This window comes from Panthera pardus, unplaced genomic scaffold (genome assembly GCF_024362965.1).
Source record: "Panthera pardus isolate Hobbes unplaced genomic scaffold, ASM2436296v1 HiC_scaffold_2, whole genome shotgun sequence".
NCBI classification, from domain to species: domain Eukaryota; kingdom Metazoa; phylum Chordata; class Mammalia; order Carnivora; family Felidae; genus Panthera; species Panthera pardus.
The window spans coordinates 573,363-583,492 of NW_026526765.1; positions in this window are offsets into that span (position 1 = coordinate 573,363).

Sequence of the window (10,130 nt, forward strand, 5' to 3'; positions counted from 1 at the left end):
GCATGTTCGTCCGACGGCTGCTCACGCGTCCTCCCCACCTCCCGTTCTCCAGCTGGAGTAGGATTTGCTGAGGTGTCTGTCTGGGGGAGTTCGTTCTGCTGGTGGTGCCCCGCGCTTCCTGGTTTGGGGTTTGAGTCTCATTAACTCTGGAAGATTCCAGGCACTTTCACGGCAAATGGGTCCTCTCCCTTCTTCCCTCCTCCTCCTGGAATTCTTAGCTGCGCGTGTGTGGGTCCATGGTGTCCTGGGGCTTCCCTGCTCCAGGCGACCGATTTCGCCCACTTTTCCCACCGGAGCCCCTCACACGCTCATCACTGGTATTTTAGATCCCAGGCCCCAGGGGCACCCGGGTGGCTCCATCGGATCAATGTCCGGCTCTTGATTTTGGCTCGGGTCACGATCTCCCGGTTCGTGGGATGGATCCCCGAGTAGGGCTCTGCACTGACAGATCGGAACCTGCTTGGGATTCTCTCTCTCTCCCTCTCTCTGCCAAACTGTTAAAAAATGAAAGTAATAAAAAGTAAATCCCAGTCCCCAAATTCTAAAATCCCTGCTGTGTCTCGTAGAGTCTTGTCTGGTGGTGGCGTTTCCCAGATGGCAGTGTGTCTTGTGGCTCACGTTGAAAGCCGGACACTTGTGCGGGGTGAGTGGCACCGAGCGAGGAAGGCCTTTCTGATGGGCTTTGTGTTCTTTCGGCCAGAGACAGGCTGCGCTTGCCGGTGGCCTCGGCACAGGGCTCAGAGGCCGTGTCGTCTCCCCTTCTGGCTCTGGGCGTCCCTGAACACCCTCCCTCGGCAGCATCTGTGACCTTTCCTCCAGGGCACAGCGTCCCACACTCAGCCCAGGCCTGCCCCGATGGGGACCAGTCACCGTGGGGACTGAGCCCTCCTCTCGGGGGGGGTGTTTGCATCCTCACCAGGAGAACCTGGTGTGGTTCCTGGAGGCAAAACCGTGAAGATGTGGAGTCTGTCCTTGCTCAGCCTTCGTCAACTCGTGAAAATGACCGTTAGGTGTTTCTACCCGTTTCTGGGTGCCAGTGACCCTCTGTCTCCGTAGACTCAAAGTGGCTGTTTCCCTGTGACCTCAGTCCTCTGGTGTGGACGAGGACAGTGTGAGGACCATCCTTCTCACAGGGTCCAGGACGCGGGACCCCCACCACCACCCCTGTCTGGGGAGAAGCTGGGGTGGTTCTGCCGTTACCTGGGGGCCAGAGACTTTGCTCCCAAAGGACAGGCTGGTCCTACCTTCTGTGCCCGCCCTATCCTGTGGTGACCCTTCTACCTCCTGTCCCCCTCACGGCTTCCCCTCCAACTGCAGGTGGGGCTGGAGGGCACACGGGTTTTCAGGCATGTCAGGGGCTCGGCCCCCAGGAGACGTGCAGGGACCCGAGGTGTCCTTCCCTCTCCCAATACCCCCCTGCCCCTGGACCCCACACATCCTGCAACCCAGGGCCATATAGGACAGACGTGGGCTGACTCGGGCAAGGCAGCACCTGACTGTGACATGGCAAGTCTGGGCCTGGGTGTCCAGCTGGTGGCCGCCAACCGCCGGGCCTGCGGGGCCCCTGAAACCTGCCCTCCGCAGACATGTGGAAGGACACAGCGCAGGGCAAGGGACGCAGAGCATCTTGGCAACAACTTTACATTTCGGTTACATTTTGGCCAAAATTATATTTGGGGTACGTTGGCTTAAATGACATATTATTAAAGTTAATGACATCTGTTTCTTTTTGGGCTTTTATTTATTTTTATGTTTATTTTTGAGAGAAAGAGAGGGAGACAGAGCGCCAGCAGGGGAGGGGCAGAGAGAGAGAGGGAGACACAGAATGAGAAGCAGGCTCCAGGCTCTGACCTGTCAGCACAGAGCCCGACGTGGGTCTTGAACTCCTGGACCATGAGATCATGACCTGAGCTGAAGTCGGACGCTCAACCGAGCCACCCAGGCGCTCGTTTTTATTTTTGTTTTTGTTTTAATGTGACTATTGGAAAATCTAGTTTTATATATGTCTTGCAGTGCATTCTCTTGGATGGGCTAGTCCTGACAGGACCATCTGGGTGATGAATCCTTGTGCCTTTGATTTATGAATAAAGTTTTTGGAGGAAGATAGTGCGAAGGACTTTGCTAATTTTGTGGTCCTGCCTGGAAAGGCTCATGGTACCAGTTCACTAAATTATAAACATTACAGTCTTAGGTAAGAAGTTGCACATGGAGGCAACCTTGGCCCACAGGTGGACGGACACGCGCACACACGTCCAGGTGCAGGCAGAGAAGCAGAGGGTCCACACTGCGGAGACACAGTGAGGCCTCCCCAAGAGCCGACCCCGTGGCCAGGGGCCGCCCCCAAGCCCTGCACGCCACCTGCGGTGGGTGGGGGAGAAGGCCCACGGCCCCACTAGGGGGTCCCCTCCCAAGGCTCTAGGAAGATGGACACTGGACAGGCTGTCAGCCCTGGAGGCCCTGAGGGCCGCCCTTGCGGGACACCCTGTTGGGTGAAGGCTGGCAGGTCCTGGAGAGCAGCGCGCCCGTCTTGCTGGCTCACGGGTTTGTGTTCGTGGGTTCGCACATGGTGCTGCAGACCCGGGCATCAAAAAGCATACTTTTTGGGGCACCTGGGTGGCTCAGTCGGCTAAGCGTCCAACCCTTGATATCAGTTCAGGTCACGATCCCATGGTTGTGAGATCGAGCCCCACGTTGGGCTCTGTGCTGACGGCACGGAGCCTGGTTGGGGTTCTGTCTCTCCCTCTGCCCCTCCCCTGCCGTGTGCGCTTGTGCTCTCTGTCCCCCCCCCCCCCACACACACTCTCTCTCTCTCTCTCTCTCTCTCTCAAAATAAATAAACTTAAAAAAAAGAAAGAAACACTCTTGTGCAAGGAACAGAGGCCCACCTCTCCAGAGTACGTCTAAGACAGAAACACCAACCACACAGCAAACGGACTCAAACTAACCTGCTCCTGACGGTTAGCTGGATCCATGGAGTGAGGGGAGCAGGCAGGCCAGACCCCCAGACCGGTGCCCCTCGCAGAGAGGAGAGGCTGACCGCACTCCCTCCTGGACTCGTACAGCTGCTCAGGGCCAGGCCCTGGCGGAGCTACCTGCGCTGCGGGGGGCTGGGGGGGGGGGGGGGAGGCGGTCGCAGACAGCAGTGAGCACAGCCACCAGCCACGGTCCATCCGGAGGCGGCTTGGCGTGGTGTGCCACGGGCCCTAGTGGGGGCTGCCCTGCCGGCTGCCTGGGAGGGTGCCGGCGGCTGGGGCCTCTGCCGGGTGGCTCCGGGGGCTGGAGCGGTGCAGGCCTGGCTGCGCGAGGCCGTGCTGGGGTGCGGTGGGGGCAGGGCAGGCCGCCGCGTAGACACGGGTGGAGGGAGGAGCACGTGGGCTGGCGTGTTTGTTCCCTCTGTCCTGACGACGCGCGGCCTTAGCCCGTCAGAGGGCTCGGGCCTTAGGGACCGCGATGAGCCCAGCCCCGCGGTGCAGGGGGGGGATGGGAGAGCGCCCGGACCCCCTGGCCCGGCCCCACCCAGCGAGTGGTCCACTGCCTGCTCCCCAGGAGCACCCGAGGCCCCGGCCCGCTGGGGTGCCCACCACCCTAAGATCCACCTCCCTGCGACTTGCCCCACAGAGAAGGGGACGCTCCGATCAACAAGGAAGTAGCCCCATCTCTCCATGGTCGACCGGGGGCCGGTGACACACGCAGGCTGCAGAGGCCGGCCGAGGGTATCAGGAGGTAAAGGGTACAGTTCTCACAACCCGCGCTGGGTCTCTCCACTGGGGGCGCTGGGAGCAAGGGCGGCTCCGGACTCCGGCCTCCGAGGGCCCTGCGGGCAGCCCGTGTGTAGTCAGAGGGGCAGGAATGGAGTCTGGGGACGGTGCATTACTCTTCCCGAGGACGGGCCTGAGAAGGAAGAGAAACGGTTTTCTGGGGCCACGGGTCCGGTTCCGCACTTGTGGGTACGCACCGCAGGGAGGTGACTTCACTACAGGAGGCGGAAGCCACGCTGGTCCACGCGAGGCTCTGCTGGTTCTTCAGGGTCTGGAAGAAAGTGCCCCGGCAGCTCGAGGGGCAGCTCCCGCCGAGCCTCGGTCTGGTCCGCTCCTCCCTCTCCCTCTGACGATACCGCCGTTCGTACCACGACCCCGAGCGAGAAGTCGCTTGGTCTTTGCTGACTTCGGTCTCCGTAGGGAGTGACACTGCCTGTGTCCTGACTTGCTCCTGGGGGCCGTCGTTACCGATGAGGCTGAACGGCGTGTGCTCCGGGCCCTTGGTGTTTTCCTCATTGACGGCTCGGCGTCCTTGACGTCATCTGAACGTGAGCGCTTCGTCCCGGCCCCGCGTCTGGTCTCTGCAGCCTGCGTGTGTCTCGATGCGTGCGCGTTCTTCAGTTCACGGCTGCTCAATGTACCAGCCTCCGCCTTGACGCCTTCTGCCTTTTCTGGCTTGTTTCAGAAAGCTCTGCTCCCCTAGGGACCTACGTGCTTGCTCCTGTACGTCTTCTACCCAGCATTTCTGCCCGGACGCGAGACTCTTTTCTTAAGCCACGGCTGATTTTCCCGAGACGTCCACCGAGAAGGCCCTCTGCGTGTCGGATCACGCGTCTGTCCTCACTCCCCGCCCGCCCCTCGTCGGCCGGTCTGTCCTGCACCAGCACCTCCGTCTCGGCTCCGACGGGGACCGCTCCCCACCCGCTCCGTCTGGCTGTCCTGTGCCTCGAGCGTCCCCGCGAATTTGCAGCAGCTTGCCGCGTCCTGCAGCAAAACCGGGCGGGCGCTGACTGGTCCTCGCGGGCACCGTCTTCGCCAGCCGCCCAGGCTCACGCTCCGTCAGCGCGGTGGTGCCGAGAAGCTAGAGCCTTATCGGCGTCTCCGCGAAGTTCGCATCTGTTGTTAGATTTGTACAGGTTTTCATGTGTTTGTTCTGGGACACAGAGATGCAGCCGATTCTGGATGTCGTATTTGCATCCAACAGACTTGCTACATGCTATTTCCTCTGCTAACACGTGTGCACAATGCTTCCGGGTTTCCACGTTATCCTTTATGTCTTGTCTTTATTATTGATTCTTTATCCTGTTCATTTTCCCCTAATTTCTATGATTATACCATGTGTGAACAATCTGCTTTTCCTTTTTCCTTCCACTCCTTATCTCTCCATCTCCCTCTGTCTCTGTCTCTATGTATCTCTGTGTCTCTGTCACTGTCTCTGTTTCTATCTCCTATCTCTGTCCCTCTGTCTCTTGGTCTCTGTCTCTGTCTCTGAGTCTCTATCTCTGTCAGTCTCTGTCTCTGCCTCTCTGTCTCTGTCTCTCTATCTGTCTCTGTCTATCTCTGTATCTCTCGGTCTCTGTTTCCGCCTCTGTCTCTGTCTGTCTCTATCTATCTCTGTCTGTCTCTGCCTCTCTGTCTCTGTCTCTGTCTGGCTCTCAGTCTCTGTCTATCTCTGTCTGTATCTCTCGGTCTCTGTTTCTGCCTCTGTCTTTGTCTGTCTCTATCTGTCTCTGTCTGTCTCTGCCTCTCTGTCCCTGTCTCTCAGTCTCTGTCTATCTCTGTCTGTATCTCTCAGTCTCTGTTTCTGCCTCTGTCTCTGTCTTTATCTATCTGTCTGTCTCTGCCTCTCTGTCTCTGTCTCTCAGTCTCTGTCTCTGCTTCTCTGTCTCTGCCTCTCTGTCTCTGTCTCTCTGTCTCTGTCTATCTCTGTATCTCTCGGTCTCTGTTTCCGCCTCTGTCTCTGTCTGTCTCTATCTGTCTCTGTCTGTCTCTGCCTCTCTGTCTCTGTCTGTCTCTCAGTCTCCGTCTGTCTCTGTCTCTCTCAGGAACAACAGGACAGCGGCTACTCCGCACCGAGAAGATGTTCTGGAAGGCATGCTTACCATTCCTGTCTCACGGGGAATGTCGTCTGTTTTACTGTTTGGGATTATATTTGCTGAGGGTTTTTTGAGCAAACTGCTTGTTCAGTCAAGGAAATGCCTTTCTATTCTTAGTCTGCTGAGAATTTTTTCACGGATGAACACTGAATGTTCTCAGATGTTTTTCTATACAGCGATCACATGATTTTTCTTCTTTGCTTCATTAGCGTAGGCTCCAGGAAATTGGAATCGTGTGTCTCTTCGTGGCTGCACACCCACTGCTCAGCACGGGGTGCTGGGTCCCCTGTGTGCCCGGCCTCCCCCTCTGGACAGCGGGTCCACCCCGGAGACCCGGGCCTCTGGGAGGGTCGGGGGCCCAGGCTGGAGGCGGCGCCGGGACCGGTGGGCAGCAGGAGCCCCTGGGTGGCCAAGCAGACCGTCTTTTGCCTCGGCTCTGCTGCCCTGGACGCGTCCCAGAGGATGCCTTCGCTGGGGTCTCAGACCTGAGCGGCAGCCTTCAGAGACCCCTCCTCCGGCACAAGGCCTTTGGACTTGCCCATGAAGCCCCAGGGTCCTCGAGGCAACCCCACCTCAGTCCCACAGCGGCTGAGCCCCAGTCCCCGAGGGCCGAGTCTCTGTGCAGAGGACACGGGAGGGCAGGTGCCCGGGGGGAGACGCATCTAGGTGGGGCGGGCGGCTTCGCTCTGGGTCTCAGCGAGCGACACATGTGGCTTGCGCCCCACGGGCACCCCCAGGCCCGGCCCCACTCGGGTCCTCTCCACACGCCGGCCCCTCATGAGGAATCACACGTTCCTGAGACTCCTGCAAAGCAAGCAAGGCCCAATGCAGACACTCCTGGGATGCTCGACGGTGGCTGGGCCAGGAGGGCCACAGGGCTGCCCGGGAACCCCTCTCTCCATGGTTTTGTACTCGAAACACCTGAAAAAAGGGTGGGAATCCCCTGATGACCTTGGCACCTGCACAATGACACGGGCACCCGCGGATCCCACAGCAGCGTGGGTGGCCGTCCCCGGGCCGGAGCCGGGACCTGGCCTTGCGGTCAGTGGGGGAACCGGGCTCAGGCTCCGCCCCATCCTCCATGGCTGTGCGGTGGCACCGAGGCCTCCTGGGCCCGCCCGCGGCCGCGGCACCCAGGCTCCACGTCACCGTCAGGACCCCGTGGGACCGCCTGGCTGCAGGGTGACGTGGGCCATCCTGGTGTCTCCCCTGCGTCTGCCCGCCCCTGTCACCTTGAGCAGCCGCCTGGCCAGCATCCACACCACCCTCCGGCCACTTCGTTTTGGGGATTCTGGGCTTCGGGCCTCGGCAGCTCTCGGCAGAAGATGTCAGTTCTGGCCGAGGTGTGAGGGCGACTCTGAAGGAAGCCGTGTCCCCTTCAGGGGCCCTGGGGGCTCGCTCCACCCGCGGGGTCCCCATCCCGCATCTGATGAGGCCCCAGGGCAGGTAGCAGCACCGACTGCCCAGCAGCGTCCACGACGTCGCCACGGGGTTCGGCCTCGGCGCCCGCGGGCAGGGACACCGGCCGGCAGCCCCCGTGCCCCGTGGACACACAGCCCTGCACTTTGGCGGCGGCACTCACCTGTGCTTTCCTCGATTTCACGGTCCTGCCCACACTGGAAGGCGGAGGGCAGGAAGGTTGCTTAGGGCGCTGGCCTGTCTCCTGCAGCTGCTGTACCAAAACAGAGACGCGTCGTCTCGCTTGTGAGGCCAGAGGGCAGACCTGGGGTTGCTGGTGGAATCGTTGCTGGTCCGGCCCCGCCGACCCCCTTCCCGGGGCTCTGGAGGAGGCCCCTCGCCGCTTCCCCCGCTGCGGGGGCTCCCGTCTCTGTAAGGCCCCTCGGGACGGCATTCGGGGCCCATCCCAGCCACGCATGAGCTTCTCGCCTCAACCTTAACCTGTCACAGCTCGAAGACCTCTTCTCTGCCATCTGAGGCCACATTTGCAAGGCCCGGGGGTGAGAACCTGACATCTTTGGGGGGCGGTATCAGCCCACACGCCCAAGTGCCTGGAGCCACGTGTGGCGCAGAGCCCGCAGGCAGTCGGTGCTCTGTGAAGGGATGGATGAGCGAGGCCGCCCCTCCTGTTTCCGCGGAACCCGCGGCCCAGAGTTCCCGCCGCTGCAGGAAAGCAGAGGCCACCCAGCAGGAGTTGGGGCAACAAGAGCACGGGGGGTGCAGGGGTGTGTGTGTGTGTGAGGCCCAGGGTGAAGGTGCCCGTGGAGGGGGCGCGGCCTCTCGGCCTGCATGAGGTGGGGGGCTCCTCCGTGCAGTGATGTGGATGGGACTGCCCGGGGTGGAGACGCATTCGGGAGGTGGGACGGGCCAGCAAAGGTTCCACATGGGGCACTGTCCGGGCTTCCTGGAGCATGTGGGCACAGGAAGGCCGGGTGGGGGGCGGGGGCGGTGGTGAGCGTCTCCTGGGAGGGGTCTCAGGGCCGGGGGCGCCGGATGCCCCGTGACAAGCTGTTCCCCTCCTGAGCCTCCTGGTCGGGAGGACGGATCCCCGGGGCCCCAACGTGAAGCAGAGGGGAGGTCGGCAGCCCCGCCTGGCTCAGAGGGCCTCTCGCAGGTCTGCTAGAAAAGCTGCGGGTACCCGGCCACAGGCAAGGACACAGGGGTGCATGGCCGGCATGTACCTCATCTGTCCCCAAGTTTGGACCCGTACGGGGAGCAGCCAGGGTGCATCTCGTCTGGTCTGTACGATGATGACTGACAAGGGGCTGTAAGAGTCAGGGCCTTTCAACAGGGTGAGTGGGACCCCCTTCAACCCACGACTGGTTTTGGGGGGCCCCTCCCCACCTGACATGATGCCCTGGCTCTGGCCTCTTGCTCTCAGCACTGGGGGCTCTCCCGCAGGTCATGCTCCACCGCCTTCCCTCCCGCATTGTTAAGGTAGCTGTCTGCAGGTGGACCAAGGGGGATCCAAACGGTGGCTGTAAGGTGACCGGCAGCACCTGCCCCTGCACACAGGTCCCCTCTCGGCCCCTTCCGAGTCCCCTCAGATGCCGACACATGCAGAGCAGGCCTCTCCCACCTCGCCCGGCCACGGGCGTTCCACATAAGCGGATCAACGGGGCCCTGTCTCTCTCTCTCTCCCCAAGGCCCAGTCTGCGGGCGCCCAGTGTGTGTGACCCCTGCCCATCCCTGCAGCCCATGCCCCACACCGCCTCCTGCCCCACCCTCCTGACACTGCGGCCCACACCCCTGTGATTCCCGAAGCAAACTGCTTCCGCTTTAGTGGCCAGAGGTCAAGTCCAGCAGAACGTGACTTGTATCCACAGGCAGATCATTTTGTCCATGCTGTGTTCGTATTCCTCTGTAAACTCTGAGAGGGCAACGAGCAGCCATAGCCTGCCTTCACCAGTGACTCAACCAGGTTTCATGGAGAAGGGAAGGTCAAGAGGTGATCCCAGGAGCCTCTGCACCTGGCACTGAATAAAGCAGCTCTCGTGCAAACTTGGCCCAGTTCAGCCTGGTCGCAACTGTGACGGCCACTTGAGTCTGCGGCTTCTGGTCCAGAGAGCGTAACTGGATTATGATTCCGACTTGCCTTCCTCCTCCACTGCCTACCAGACCTGGGTGGAGCTCTGGACCACAGGGGCCCAGCCTAGTGTGTGGGCCCTGAGAACACGCAGAGCACAGAGGGAGTGAAGGCCCCTTGGCCTCCACTGAAGAGCTCTCTCTCTCTCTCTCGCTCTCTCTCTCTCTCTGAAATTCCCCAGATTCCACATGGGAGACAGGAAAGTGCACACAACAAGGCGGACGTGTGTGGACCCCGGGCGGAGCCTCAGGCAGGCCCAGGGCAGCGGAATCCATCTATGTGGTGCACTGACATGCTCGGCCTCCGGTACGGACAGCCCCTGCAGGTGCCACGGCCACGGGCCATGACTTGCACTCCTAGGAGACTGTGCCAACCCAAAGAGGAAGAAAAGCTCCCCAAACTCACCAGATGTTCTGTAATGTCAGGGAAGGAGTAGGGAGAGTAAATGCGTGGCACTTGGGGTCTCCAAGATGAATTGTATCACTGGAGCTCGGCTGTGGGTGGACAGGCAGGATCAAAAGTCCACTCCGGCACCCTTGATGACGGGTGAGTATGGGGACAAGGACGGGGAGGGGGATGGGGAGATGGGGTGAGGTATCAGCGTGTGGGCCTTTCCAGAAAACAGTGAAAGACGCAGACATGAGAGGAAGGCTGTGTGCAGCGAGGGTCCTCCGAGAGTGCTGGAGCCACAGGGAAGCTGAGGGAAGCCCCGCCTCCCCCGGGCCTGGGGGA